General features: G+C 38.3%; 1 long non-coding RNA gene across 10 annotated transcripts; it reads left to right on the top strand.

Annotated features, from left to right (window-relative positions):
• Positions 1-350: 350 nt before the first annotated feature.
• LOC309719265 lies at positions 351-12,285 on the top strand. Of its 10 annotated transcripts, none has more exons than XR_014280182.1 (10): positions 351-2,094; positions 2,633-2,794; positions 3,047-3,155; positions 3,261-3,380; positions 3,523-3,684; positions 9,101-9,214; positions 9,617-9,716; positions 9,941-10,098; positions 10,526-10,583; positions 11,854-12,285. It is a non-coding gene; the product is annotated as an uncharacterized lncRNA (long non-coding RNA). The 10 variants fall into 10 exon arrangements; XR_014280191.1 differs by lacking the exon at positions 9,617-9,716 and having other exon boundaries at positions 351-445; positions 651-2,094; positions 11,854-12,273; XR_014280183.1 differs by lacking the exon at positions 9,617-9,716 and having other exon boundaries at positions 9,101-9,207; positions 11,854-12,283.
• Positions 12,286-14,157: the final 1,872 nt, after the last annotated feature.

The raw sequence follows: 14,157 nt of genomic DNA, 5'->3' as shown, positions 1-14,157 counted from the left end.
CCTGCTCTTCTTCCTCCTTCTCCTTCTCCTCCTCCGCACATGAGCTGCAAAGCTCCTCGGTGCCTGGCAAAAATTCTTCTTCGCTGTCAGAAGTATCTCCACTGCTTGTGGAGAGTGCAAAACTGCAGCAACAGCCTCCTCTAAACTGAGTGCACGCTTCATTGTGTCTGTGCAGAAATGACCACTCAGACCAGGCTGCAAAGTATTCTCATAGACTTCAAAGGTGCACCTGAATAAACATGCTATACCATACATCCAATAAGAGAGAGGAGGCACACTCTTGATCAAAAAAAAACATAAGCGCACGCCTTTGATCTCTCCCCCCCCCTCTCTCTCTCTCTCTCTCTCTCTCTCTCTCTCACACACACACACACACATGCACATACATACATACACAATACCATTTTATGGTGGTTAGCTGTTTTATTGTCATGCATTTTACAAGGTAAGATAACCATGTCCTGCATTCAAAACCACTGAAAATGTCTATGGTGGTGCTGTGCCTAATATTGTGCTGGTGTATGCTGGGTAATCGCACAGCTAGCGACTGGGTGACTTTATTCACCCGCTTCGGCTGTTATCAGTCCATATCCCCTAGATATGGACCATCTCCTGCTAGATTGTTCAGAAGGTTGTTATCATCCATCCAGATGGAGGATCACTAACAGGAGCGTGGGAAGACTCCAGAATCCACTCTGGCTGCAATGTGTGTACAGGTAAGACCGTTTAAACGGACAGCATTTATAGACTGACTATTAAAAGTCAGACCAGCGAGTGTCAATAATGTTAATGTGGTTATGTTAGTAATACACCGAGTGCTAATATAACAGCTTTAAGATGCATTTGTAGATGTTATTACGTGTTTTACCGTCTTTATGGTGCTAGCTTAAAGTTACGGTGTAAACGTTAGCTTATATTGGAGTAAAGCTGTTACTGTTTAAACGATGTTAGCACAGAAATATTAGCTTCTGTCATGACTGACGAAGTTACTAGTTAATAAAGTTTCCAGTAAAGTGTTTAATCGCAGCCACAGACTGACAGCAAATATCTCGATTAGCTTCAGTGCATCTGTAATAAATATGTGCAAGTTTCAGTGCTTCGTTTAAACTGTATGATACTTATACTGACCCAGGGTCAGTGTAAAATACAATCCTAGCTGTGTGAACAAAGCCTGGCTCCTTTAATCCTGCATGAAAAACCTCAGGATGCAGGCTATTATTACTCTTTCCTGCTGGCACACCTGTCACACCTGAGAGTCAGCTAGAAACTTACAGTGACGTGGACATCATGCAAAGACTGCCAGACTCTGTAATACTGCAAATGATCAGTGACTCAAGTTAACACTAAACTTTAAACGGTACCTCTGTGTCTCTGTGTGCTGAACATTTAGGATTGAGTCAGGCTGCATCTGTGTTAGTCCTCTGACAGACTGGTGACCTGTCCAGGTGTGCTCTACCTATGACTACTGGGACAGGCTCTAGCTCCTGTAATAGAAATTTTATGTTATTCTCATTTAAAGCATTTAAGTGCTTATGCATATGCTTAGTTGTGACACTGTTATAGACTGTTCAATGAAAGTTTCTAAAACTAGATGAACTTACTTCAGCAGTTTGAGAAAACAACTCCCTTTACAGGTGCTGATAACGTCAAGGGCACAAAACAGCATAACCATTGATCCGTTAGGTTTCATAGCGAGACACGTGAAGTGGCAGAGCTGACATGACTGAACTGTGATGTTTGATGTGTGTTTGCTCTCCTGTGCACAGTAATAAATAGCATGATCACAGCTCTTTCTGTGTTGCAGACTTTATTTAAAAAATTCCATGACATCTACTATAACTGAACCAACCTGGTGCTCTTCATTTATGGAGGCTGTTGAGTCTGAATGTTGGATGTTGTGTATCTCGTGTTCTCTGGGCTTTGTTGTCCTCAGTCTTTTTGCAGGATCAGAAAACAAAACCGGGAGGCGCGTAAATGTTTCTTCTCCATGATGTTTCTTCAAATGTTTCTTCTGGATGATGATATGACCGTGACACGGGATGCCACCTTTGGTCTTGTGACGAAGCAAAGCTCAGGAAGAAGTGTGATTAAATGGTACCCACATGTTGAGAAGGATGTACAGGGCACCTGCAGCCAAATCCAAGCTTCAGCTTAGTTGTAGTTGCAGAATGCTATAGGACTGAGACATCTAAGGCATCAAATGTTTGATTAAACGGATGAAAAAGAGAAGTTTTTTCCCTATAATTATCACTTCTTAAAATCTGTAGCAACTTCAAGTCTGTCAGCATGCTGAGCATGCTCAGAATGTGACAATATATTTTTGTTCAATATTTAATTTCTTTCAGTTGCAATTGTTAAATGAAAAAATATATATTCTTATAATTTAGCAAACGAATTTATCAAAAAAAAAAATACATATATCTGTATTAGTTTTAGTAAATTAATTTGACACCTGTATTGAAAATACCATATTGTATTCATACAGAATCAGTATGGTATCATTGTTTGTCTGTTCACTGATTGTTGAAGCTAAGAGCTACTTTGATCTGTTTAGATCTAAAGTATCCAAAGTTGAGTTCTAATGTTTCTTCACCCCTGTGTGTGTGATATGTGATTTCCTACATGCTGGCAGAGCAGAGCAGCAGTTTGTGCTCACAGATGGTGACGGTGTGGAGAGACGGTGGTATTTCCTCAGAAGAACCAGCAGAGTCACAAAGGACACCAGTCCATCTCACCACCTTGACTTGCTGACTGATGTTCGTCTGCACTGCACAGAGGAAATCAACTGACCGAGGTTTGTCCAGTGACGTGTTATGAAATGTATATTTGTTTTATGCTTACAGATATGTTTTTCTTGACAGAGGCTCTGCAGAGGTTAGACAAAGCAGAGAAAACATGTGCTTTACATTTTACTGTGATTTATTGAGATATTTGTTGCCTGATGTTCAGCAGGAATGGAGAAATAGAATCAAAGGGAGATGTTTTTCCTGTTTTTGTAATGATGTAAGTAAATCTTCAATATTATTTATTTGCTTGGTTATATTAGGAGCGTTTCTGAGTGAGGGGGAGAGGAGTCATCATCCAGGTAAAGTGACGTGGATCAGTGGATACACTTGTCTCCCCTTTAAAGGAGACGATCCAAGTCATCCTTAAATGTTAGTGCTTTCAAATACACAAACATTTTTAAAGGACAAAAATGAACATCCAACTTTGACTGTAATACAAAATAAATCTTTGCATGTGTGTTTTCAAACTCTCAGATGGGCAGTATATCAGTCTTGGACTGTCTAACCTGCCGGAGCAGCACTGAATGACCACCGCACGAGCATGTTCCTGCAACATTCAGCATCTGATCCTTCATCTGTGTGCTTCTGCTTTTGGTAAGTAGAGTTACCCAACTCCAGTAACTCTAAACACATGCCATCCATTTCTAACGGCCTGGTTACTTCCTGTCAGTTACTTTAGAAACCATGTGGTCACCTGACCTAACACTGTTTCTTCTTCTTCCCCTTAATGTTGAAGTGTCAAATGTCAAACAGCTGGAGAGGAAACTACACCAGTGTACTGGGATGTTTCAGCAACACGTGCCAGATGCTGTTCCTTCATGGTGACATCACCAGAGACAGTCCCGCCCACCTCAGGACCCATTGATTATGATGATCTGATCCATCAAACCCCCAGCAGGTGAACTTTATTCATGACATAACACCGCAACAATGTAAAAAATTAAACAGCAACAGTCTAAATGTAAAGTGCATTCTAAAGTCCTCTTCAATATATGTATGCAAAGAGTCATTCAGGTCACTACAGAACCCAGAGTCTTCATCATTAAATCTCTGGTTGCTTCATTTTTTCTATCCTATATCAGATATTTTAAAGGTTAGCTTAGGTAAAGTTCCATTCTCATGGTGAGGCAAAATGCTTTATGTGTGTGTGTGCGTGTCATGAACGGCTATAAAAGGCCTATAATTAAAGAACAAAGTGGGGTTTGAGTTCGAGTTGCGGCAGACTGTCACTACTTGTAAATGGAACGCAGCCTTCCTACGGCGGACAGCTAATAACAGGAATCGGACGCGGTCCAGCCAAGTCCACAGCAACCACCATAGCAACCGCCTAGCATGACCTTAAAAACATATTCTGTCTTCATAACTATCAAAATCGTGAAATGATTTGCAAAGTGTGAAAGTGTTACAGCTGCAGAGAGCTATGGCGGTATCTATGGAAGCTGTTTACATAGCTAATAATATACGATGTAACCATGGAGACAGTCAGTCACTTGAGCTAGCGGTGCATGTTTACTACAGTGAATAAGGTGATTGAGTGCACAGCGTCCACACATAAACATGTTTGTCTGAGTCTTCTATCAAAAGTTACAGCGATTTATATGAAGTTGTTCAAAAACGCTTTATTTCGCCAAGACAATGCGTTTCTCACTGTTACATGCATTTGAATGGGAAACTCGCCTGAAACAAAGTATAGGTTTTCATTATGTGAATAATTTTAAAATCTTAGCTCAAACGGCTGCAAAACCTGTTTGCCCAGCACGGGGATATTGAGTTATATAAGATAAAGCCATAAACATGTTTGTCTGAGTCTTCTATCAAAAGTTACAGCGATTTATATGAAGTTGTTCAAAAACGCTTTATTTCGCCAAGACAATGCGTTTCTCACTGTTACATGCATTTGAATGGGAAACTCGCCTGAAACAAAGTATAGGTTTTCATTATGTGAATAATTTTAAAATCTTAGCTCAAACGGCTGCAAAACATGTTTGCCCAGCACGGGGATATTGAGTTCTATAAGATAAAGCCATAAACATGTTTGTCTGAGTCTTCTATCAAAAGTTACAGCGATTTATATGAAGTTGTACAAAAACGCTTTATTTCGCCAAGACAGTGTGTTTCTCACTGTTACATGCATTTGAATGGGAAACTCGCCTGAAACAAAGTATAGGTTTTCATTATGTGAATAATTTTCAAATCTTAGCTCAATCGGCTGCAAAACCTGTTCTGTTTGCCCAGCACGGGGATATTGAGTTCTATAAGATAAAGCCATAAACATGTTTGTCTGAGTCTTCTATCAAAAGTTACAGCGATTTATATGAAGTTGTATGAAAATGCTTTATTTCGCCAAGACAGTGTGTTTCTCACTGTTACATGCATTTGAATGGGAAACTCACCCGAGACAAAGTATAGGTTTTCATTATGTGAATAATTTTAAAATCTTAGCTCAAACGGCTGCAAAACCTGTTTACCCAGCACGGGGACATTGAGTTCTATAAGATAAAGTCATGAATACGTATATCTGAATCTTCTATCAAAAGTTACAGCTATTTATATGAAGTTGTACAAAAACGCTTTATTTTGTCAAGACAGTGGGTTTTAGAGTCTTCATCATTAAATCTCTGGTTGCTTCCTTTTTCTATCCTATATCAGATATTTTAAAGGTTAGCTTAGGTAAAGTTCCATTCTCATGGTGAGGCAAAGTGCTTTATGTGTGTGTGTGCGCGTGTCATGAACGGCTATAAAAGGCCTATAATTAAAGAACAAAGCGGGGTTTGAGTTCGAGTTGCGGCACTGTCACTACTTGTAAATGGAACGCAGCCTTCCTATGGCGGACAGCTAATAACAGGAATCGGACGCGGTCCAGCCAAGTCCACAGCAACCACCATAGCAACCGCCTAGCATGACCTTAAAAACATATTCTGTCTTCATAACTATCAAAATCGTGAAATGATTTGCAAAGTGTGAAAGTGTTACAGCTGCAGAGAGCTATGGCGGTATCTATGGAAGCTGTTTACATAGCTAATAATATACGATGTAACCATGGAGACAGTCAGTCACCTTTTCTACAGTGAATAAGGTGATTGAGTGCACAGCGTCCACACTCTGCAGGGGGTAAAGACATTACTTCAATATTGTTTTATATTGATATATATTTGCCTTCTGTTGACCATCACCTCAGGTTCACCATTATAGTTTCAGCATACAAATGCACACTGTCTAAACACATTCAAAAACTCATGTCTCAGAGATAAGCACAGCTGTTCATGTTTGTCATTAGAGTTTTATTTGTAAGAAAATTATGAACTTCATATTGTGCATTAAATAAAAGAACATTTCACAACTCTGAGTCAACAGAAACAGGTAACAGAAATGTCTCTAATGTGTACAGTGTAGTGTAAGCATTAAAAGATCATAAAGGAAAAACTAACATTTATGTGAAACTAATTGTAATAAAAAATGAGCAGGTGCTTTATAGATTTAAAAGAAAGATTCTGAAAACAACACCTTTTTGGTCTAAATGATCAAAGTAGAAAAGAGAACTGATGTTCAAGAACAAACCGTAGCTGCACTAATATTACACATCTCGATCGTTGTACTGAACAGACATGTTGCTTTTAAAACCACATGCAGTGTGTGACCATGACTGTTCACTGAGACCATGAACGCCACTTCGCTGAAGCATTCTTCTTCTTCTTCTTGCCATTAAATTGGAAGCAGAAGCAGCACGAGCTGATTTGATCTACTGAAAGGAAAAAGCAGAACATCTGAGTTGAAACCAGTCAGCTGAAATCATTAAGACAGGAACAAATTCAATGCAGTGGCTTAGCCTGTTACAACTGTTGATACAAGCTAAATACGGTTAACACACAGTGTCAGGGAGCTCCAGTGTGGGAACTAGTGGCTTTAGGTTTGTAGTCATTTAACTTTCATCCATTCATTCATTTAATTCAGGAGGAAGAAATGCCAGGTTGGTGCAGGCTGGTTACATGCATTTGGTCCCATGCTGTCTTTAATTAAATGACTTGGTTCATTTTATGGCTGGGCTGTATGTGGGGTTATATCATGTTATTTGGGCAGGAGTACCTGTCCCCTGTTAGACTTAGAAAGTTTCTCCATAAGTAGAGTTTCTAACTCTTCTAGCACATCTGTGGCTGACAGCTTTTTGGTGGCTCTTTTTACCCCACACTGGTTGTGAGTGTGTAAATAGCCCCACTAGTTATTTTGGGTTGCAGTTAACTAGGGAGGAAGGGGTGGGTATGCCATGATTAGGTGAATAACAATTATATGTGATACATAAATTTCACAATGCATGCATATATCTCTATCAATTAAACCTGGCCTGAGGGCTGCCATTTTTTACATTCAGTTATTTCTCTTAGAAATGTTGGAACTAAATAATGAATGTGTTACAGTTAAAGTGAAACACTGGTCAGTGTAAATGGCTCATTGGGACACAGAAACCTTTAAATTAAACCTGATATCTAGTGTCAAACAATATCAAAGCTGTAAAAGATGTTTACATTCAGAATTTATAAAACTATGATTGTAAATAAATTCAAACAAGTGAGCTTTTCTCTTTGTGCTGAATATCAACACTGTGGTTTCTTAGACTGTAAGCTTTACTTTAGTGCAACCAGTTGCAGAAGCTGCCACTCCAAATGTCTTTTGATAACAAGAAAAAAATACCTTTTCAGTACACGGCCTGAAGTTCTTCTCCGACATCTTCTGCAATCGGCTTTGTCTGCTGGTTTGAAGACAATAAACCACAAAAAAGATGATTTAGTCACTTTGTCTGCGTCATGCAGCTCGAATGTGTCGTGTAACGATGTTGAATAGCCGTCGTTATCCCTCTGCTTTGAGCCTTTTATCAAAAGTTACAGCTAACTTCATGAAGTTGTACAAAAAGGCTTCATTTCGCCGAGACAGTGCGTTTCTGACTATTACATGCATTTGATTGGAGTTCTTGCACGAAACAAAGTATAAGTTTTCATTATGTGAATAACTTGTATTTTACACTGACCCTGGGTCAGTATCAACTTCATGAAGACAGCTGTAACTTTTGATAGAGGACTCACACACACATATTTATGGCTTTGCCTTATAGAATTCAGCATCTCCGTGCTGAGGAAATAGGTTTTGCAGCTGTTTGAGCTAAGATTTTCAAGTTATTCACAAATTGAAAACCTATACTTTGTGTCGGGCGAGAACTCCATTCAAATGCATGTAATAGCGAGAAACGCACTAACGTGGTGAAATAAAGCGTTTTTCCATAAACTTCATAAAGACAGCTGTAAATTTTGAGAGAAGACTCACACACACATTGGGGGGATATTGAAGTCTATAAGATAAAGCCATGAATATGTTTGTCTGAGTCTTCTATCAAAAGTTACAGCAAGCTCTATGAAGTTGATGAGAAACGCTTTACTTCGCCAAGACAGTGCGTTTCTCACTGTTACATGCATTTGAATTTAGTTCTTGCCCGACACAAAGTATAGGTTTTAATTTGTGAATAACTTGAAAATCTTAGCTCAAACAGCTGCAAAACCTATTTCCTGAGCACTGAGATGCTGAATTCTATAAGGCAAAGCCATAAATATGTGTGTGTGATTCTTCTATCAACAGTTACAGCTGTCTTCTTGAAGTTGATACTGACCCAGGGTCAGTGTAAAATACAATCCTAGCTGTGTGAACAAAGCTTGGCTCCTTTAATCCTGCATGACAAACCTCAGGATGCAGGTTATTATTACTCTTTCCTGCTGGCACACCTGAGAGTCAGCTAGAAACTTACAGTGACGTGGACATCATGCAAAGACTGCCAGACTCTGTAATACTGTGAATGATCAGTGACTCAAGTTAACACTAAACTTTAAACAGTACCTCTGTGTCTCTGTGTGCTGAACATTTAGGATTGAGTCTGCATTGACTTTATTTATTGAGACTTTAATGTGCTAAAAGCAGGTTGAAGACAGCTCAGAAACATTTGAAGATTAAAATTTAGCATTATGGCTGCTGGTGGTTTGTAAAGCCTATACTCAGCTGTAGTTTTTGTTACTAATTTATGTTTGTTGTTGTTTAACACAGATTTCAGAAGAGCAAATATGCTTAATAGTTTAACTAGATTTCATTTGTCAGTGTGGGACTGCTGAGTCACCTGAAGAACTCATTTCATTCATTCTCCACATGATGTTCATATACAGAAATGTTTCACAGGAACTGGTTCCTCCCAAACTGTGAACTAGTGTGTTTCCATAGATTATCTCTGTATGAATGTACTTTTAAATGAAGGCAAGTGTTTGTCCTTTTTTGTTCCTCAGTTACAGTACGTGATATCTTGATATCAGGCGGTCAACACTGGGGGAAGACAAGAAGCAGACGTACTTCCAAGAGGGAGCTGCAGTGAGGACACAGCCAGGTCACTGAGGTCAGAGGTCAGAATCTGAAACAGCTCAGGTTTATATTTTAGGGGTTATAAAAAATCAAAATGTATTTATGAAGAAACCTTTAAATAATAGTCATAATTATGATTATTATAAGAAATCTCAAACATTTAAGTGGATTTTCTGTTACACATATTGTATTAGCCCTGCAATAAACTGGCAGCCTGTCTTTGTCCTGTATCAGCTGGGATAGGCTTCATCCTCCCGCAACCCTGAATTGGATACATTGTATTCCAATTATGTAATCTGATCATTTACAAACTCAAGGTATCTAATCAAAATGTAAGTAATAATTATAAAATGGGAAAGCAGAAATAAGTGTGACATAAATGTAAATGTGTTAGCTGACATAGAGGACAGCTACATGTAGTCTGAAAAACCTTTGTTGTCAAGTTTGCAGGTATATCAGCACGAGACATTCTTACATAGAAGAGTCTGTTAAAGTCTCTAACTCAGCGAAGCATTATTGGTCCCGTCTGTTTGGATAAATATAGTAAGTTGATGTTTGTCCATTTATTGACACATTTTCTTAAGTGCTTATCCAGTTCAGGATCACAGTGGAGCTGCAGCTGGATATGTTCATTAAATAAACCTTACAAAAGTTAACAATAAACCTGCATCCATGTACGTTGTTGTCCACAGGATAAGAAAATCAAACTGGAACACTGTGGAACATGTTAATAAATGTTTGTGTGTTTATGCCTGTGTCTTTCACAGGAGGCGCTGGAAGGTTTCCCTAATAGTTCCTGGTGAATCAAAGCAGAACCATAAAGGTTGCTGGATTGCATGATGGCCTTACCCCTGAGCAGTCATCCTGTTAAAGGAGGAACCAGTTAGAAGCTGTTTTCAAAGTAGCTGAGCAGATTTCATCTCAAGTAAGCGATTAACTGTTTGTTCATCTGTTCTGCCACTTAAAGAGCATTTAAGGACGTCTTTCGAGTGTCCAGCTGAATTAATTCTACTGGCTCTCATGGTCATTTGTTATTATAGACATATTTTTCATGTTCATCCAGCTATTTAGTAAATTCTATCTATTTAGTAATATCCGTCAGCTATAAAATGTAATATAGATATAAAAAATATCTAAATATCTCCTGCACTTTATATTTTAATGATGTAAGTCTGTTATCGTGTTACATTAGCATTCCTCACATATCAATGAGATGCTGTACAGTACAATCCTACTGACGCAGCAGAGGGATAACGACGGCTATTCAACATCGTTACACGACACATTCAAGCTGCATGACGCAGACAAAGTGACTAAATCATCTTTTTTATGGTTTATTGTCTTCAAACCAGCAGACAAAGCCGATTGCAGAAGATTTCGGAGAAGAACTTCAGGCCGTGTACTGAAAAGGTATTTTTTTCTTGTTATCAAAAGACATTTGGAGTGGCAGCTTCTGCAACTGGTTGCACTAAAGTAAAGCTTACAGTCTAAGAAACCACAGTGTTGATATTCAGCACAAAGAGAAAAGCTCACTTGTTTGAATTTATTTACAATCATAGTTTTATAAATTCTGAATGTAAACATCTTTTACAGCTTTGATATTGTTTGACACTAGATATCAGGTTTAATTTAAAGGTTTCTGTGTCCCAATGAGCCATTTACACTGACCAGTGTTTCACTTTAACTGTAACACATTCATTATTTAGTTCCAACATTTCTAAGAGAAATAACTGAATGTAAAAAATGGCAGCCCTCAGGCCAGGTTTAATTGATAGAGATATATGCATGCATTGTGAAATTTATGTATCACATATAATTGTTATTCACCTAATCATGGCATACCCACCCCTTCCTCCCTAGTTAGGGGGATCACGCATTTCAAACCCTGGCTCCTATACTGTGGAACGGTTTACCCCCCCCACTACGCACCATCGACACGGTGGCTTCTTTCAAAAAACAGCTTAAAACTCATCTGTTTAGACAGGCATTTGGGAAATGTTAATGCGTAACATGTTGTTTTATTTTATATTTATATTGTACTATTGCTTGTTTGATATGCTTTTATACTTTCTTTATGTTGCTATATTGTTTGTTTGACATGTTTTCTTGTGAAGCACTTTGTAACAGCGTTTTGTCTTAAAAAGTGCTATATAAATAAATTTTACTTACTTACTTACTTAACTGCAACCCAAAATAACTAGTGGGGCTATTTACACACTCACAACCAGTGTGGGGTAAAAAGAGCCACCAAAAAGCTGTCAGCCACAGATGTGCTAGAAGAGTTAGAAACTCTACTTATGGAGAAACTTTCTAAGTCTAACAGGGGACAGGTACTCCTGCCCAAATAACATGATATAACCCCACATACAGCCCAGCCATAAAATGAACCAAGTCATTTAATTAAAGACAGCATGGGACCAAATGCATGTAACCAGCCTGCACCAACCTGGCATTTCTTCCTCCTGAATTAAATGAATGAATGGATGAAAGTTAAATGACTACAAACCTAAAGCCACTAGTTCCCACACTGGAGCTCCCTGACACTGTGTGTTAACCGTATTTAGCTTGTATCAACAGTTGTAACAGGCTAAGCCACTTGAGACACTGCATTGAATTTGTTCCTGTCTTAATGATTTCAGCTGACTGGTTTCAACTCAGATGTTCTGCTTTTTCCTTTCAGTAGATCAAATCAGCTCGTGCTGCTTCTGCTTCCAATTTAATGGCAAGAAGAAGACGAAGAATGCTTCAGCGAAGTGCCGTTCATGGTCTCAGTGAACAGTCATGGTCACACACTGCATGTGGTTTTAAAAGCAACATGTCTGTTCAGTACAACGATCGAGATGTGTAATATTAGTGCAGCTACGGTTTGTTCTTGAACATCAGTTCTGTTTTCTACTTTGATCACTTAGACCAAAAAAGTGTTGTTTTCAGATTCTTTCTTTTAAATCTATAAAGCACCTGCTCATTTTTTATTACAATTAGTTTCACATAAATGTTAGTTTTTCCTTTATGATCTTTTAATGCTTACACTACACTGTACACATTAGAGACATTTCTGTTACCTGTTTCTGTTGACTCAGAGTTGTGAAATGTTCTTTTATTTAATGCACAATATGAAGTTCATAATTTTCTTACAAATAAAACTCTAATGACAAACATGAACAGCTGTGCTTATCTCTGAGACATGAGTTTTTGAATGTGTTTAGACAGTGTGCATTTGTATGCTGAAACTATAATGGTGAACCTGAGGTGATGGTCAACAGAAGACAAATATATATCAATATAAAACAATATTGAAGTAATGTCTTTACCCCCTGCAGAGTGTGGACGCTGTGCACTCAATCACCTTATTCACTGTAGAAAAGGTGACTGACTGTCTCCATGGTTACATCGTATATTATTAGCTATGTAAACAGCTTCCATAGATACCGCCATAGCTCTCTGCAGCTGTAACACTTTCACACTTTGCAAATCATTTCACGATTTTGATAGTTATGAAGACAGAATATGTTTTTAAGGTCATGCTAGGCGGTTGCTATGGTGGTTGCTGTGGACTTGGCTGGACCGCGTCCGATTCCTGTTATTAGCTGTCCGCCATAGGAAGGCTGCGTTCCATTTACAAGTAGTGACAGTGCCGCAACTCAAACTCAAACCCCGCTTTGTTCTTTAATTATAGGCCTTTTATAGCCGTTCATGACACGCACACACACACATAAAGCACTTTGCCTCACCATGAGAATGGAACTTTACCTAAGCTAACCTTTAAAATATCTGATATAGGATAGAAAAAGGAAGCAACCAGAGATTTAATGATGAAGACTCTAAAACCCACTGTCTTGACAAAATAAAGCGTTTTTGTACAACTTCATATAAATAGCTGTAACTTTTGATAGAAGATTCAGATATACGTATTCATGACTTTATCTTATAGAACTCAATATCCCCGTGCTGGCCAAACAGGTTTTGCAGCCGTTTGAGCTAAGATTTTAAAATTATTCACATAATGAAAACCTATACTTTGTTTCAGGCGAGTTTCCCATTCAAATGCATGTAACAGTGAGAAACACACTGTCTTGGCGAAATAAAGCGTTTTTGAACAACTTCATATAAATCGCTGTAACTTTTGATAGAAGACTCAGACAAACATGTTTATGGCTTTATCTTATGGAACTCAATATCCCCGTGCTGGGCAAACAGGTTTTGCAGCCGTTTGAGCTAAGATTTTAAAATTATTCACATAATGAAAACCTATACTTTGTTTCAGGCGAGTTTCCCATTCAAATGCATGTAACAATGAGAAACGCATTGTCTTGGCGAAATAAAGCTTTTTTTGTACAACTTCATATAAATCGCTGTAACTTTTGATAGAAGACTCAGACAAACATGTTTATGGCTTTATCTTATAGAACTCAATATCCCCGTGCTGGGCAAATAGAACAGGTTTTACAGCCGTTTGAGCTAAGATTTTAAAATGATTCACATAATGAAAACCTATACTTTGTTTCGGTCGAGTTCCCCATTCAAATGCATGTAACAGTGAGAAACGCATTGTCTTGGCGAAATAAAGCGTTTTTGAACAACTTCATATAAATCGCTGTAACTTTTGATAGAAGACTCGGATACACATGTTTATGGCTTTATCTTATAGAACTCAAGGTCCCTGTGCTGGGAAAAAAGGATTTGCAGCTGTTTGAGCTAAGATTTTCAAGTTATACACATAATGAAAACCTATACTTTGTTTCGGTCGAGTTCCCCATTCAAATGCATGTAACAGTGAGAAACGCATTGTCTTGGCGAAATAAAGCGTTTTTGTACAACTTCATATAAATAGCTGTAACTTTTGATAGAAGACTCGTATACACATGTTTATGGCTTTATCTTATAGAACTCAATATCCCCGTGCTGGGCAAACAGGTTTTGCAGCTGTTTGAGCTAAGATTTCCAAGTTATACACATAATGAAAACCTATACTTTGTCTCGGGTG

This window comes from Aulonocara stuartgranti (genome assembly GCF_965226115.1).
Source record: "Aulonocara stuartgranti genome assembly, chromosome: 12".
Classification (NCBI taxonomy): domain Eukaryota; kingdom Metazoa; phylum Chordata; class Actinopteri; order Cichliformes; family Cichlidae; genus Aulonocara; species Aulonocara stuartgranti.
The sequence above is the reverse complement of the archived record's forward strand: the minus strand, read 5'-3'. Positions and strand labels throughout refer to the sequence as shown.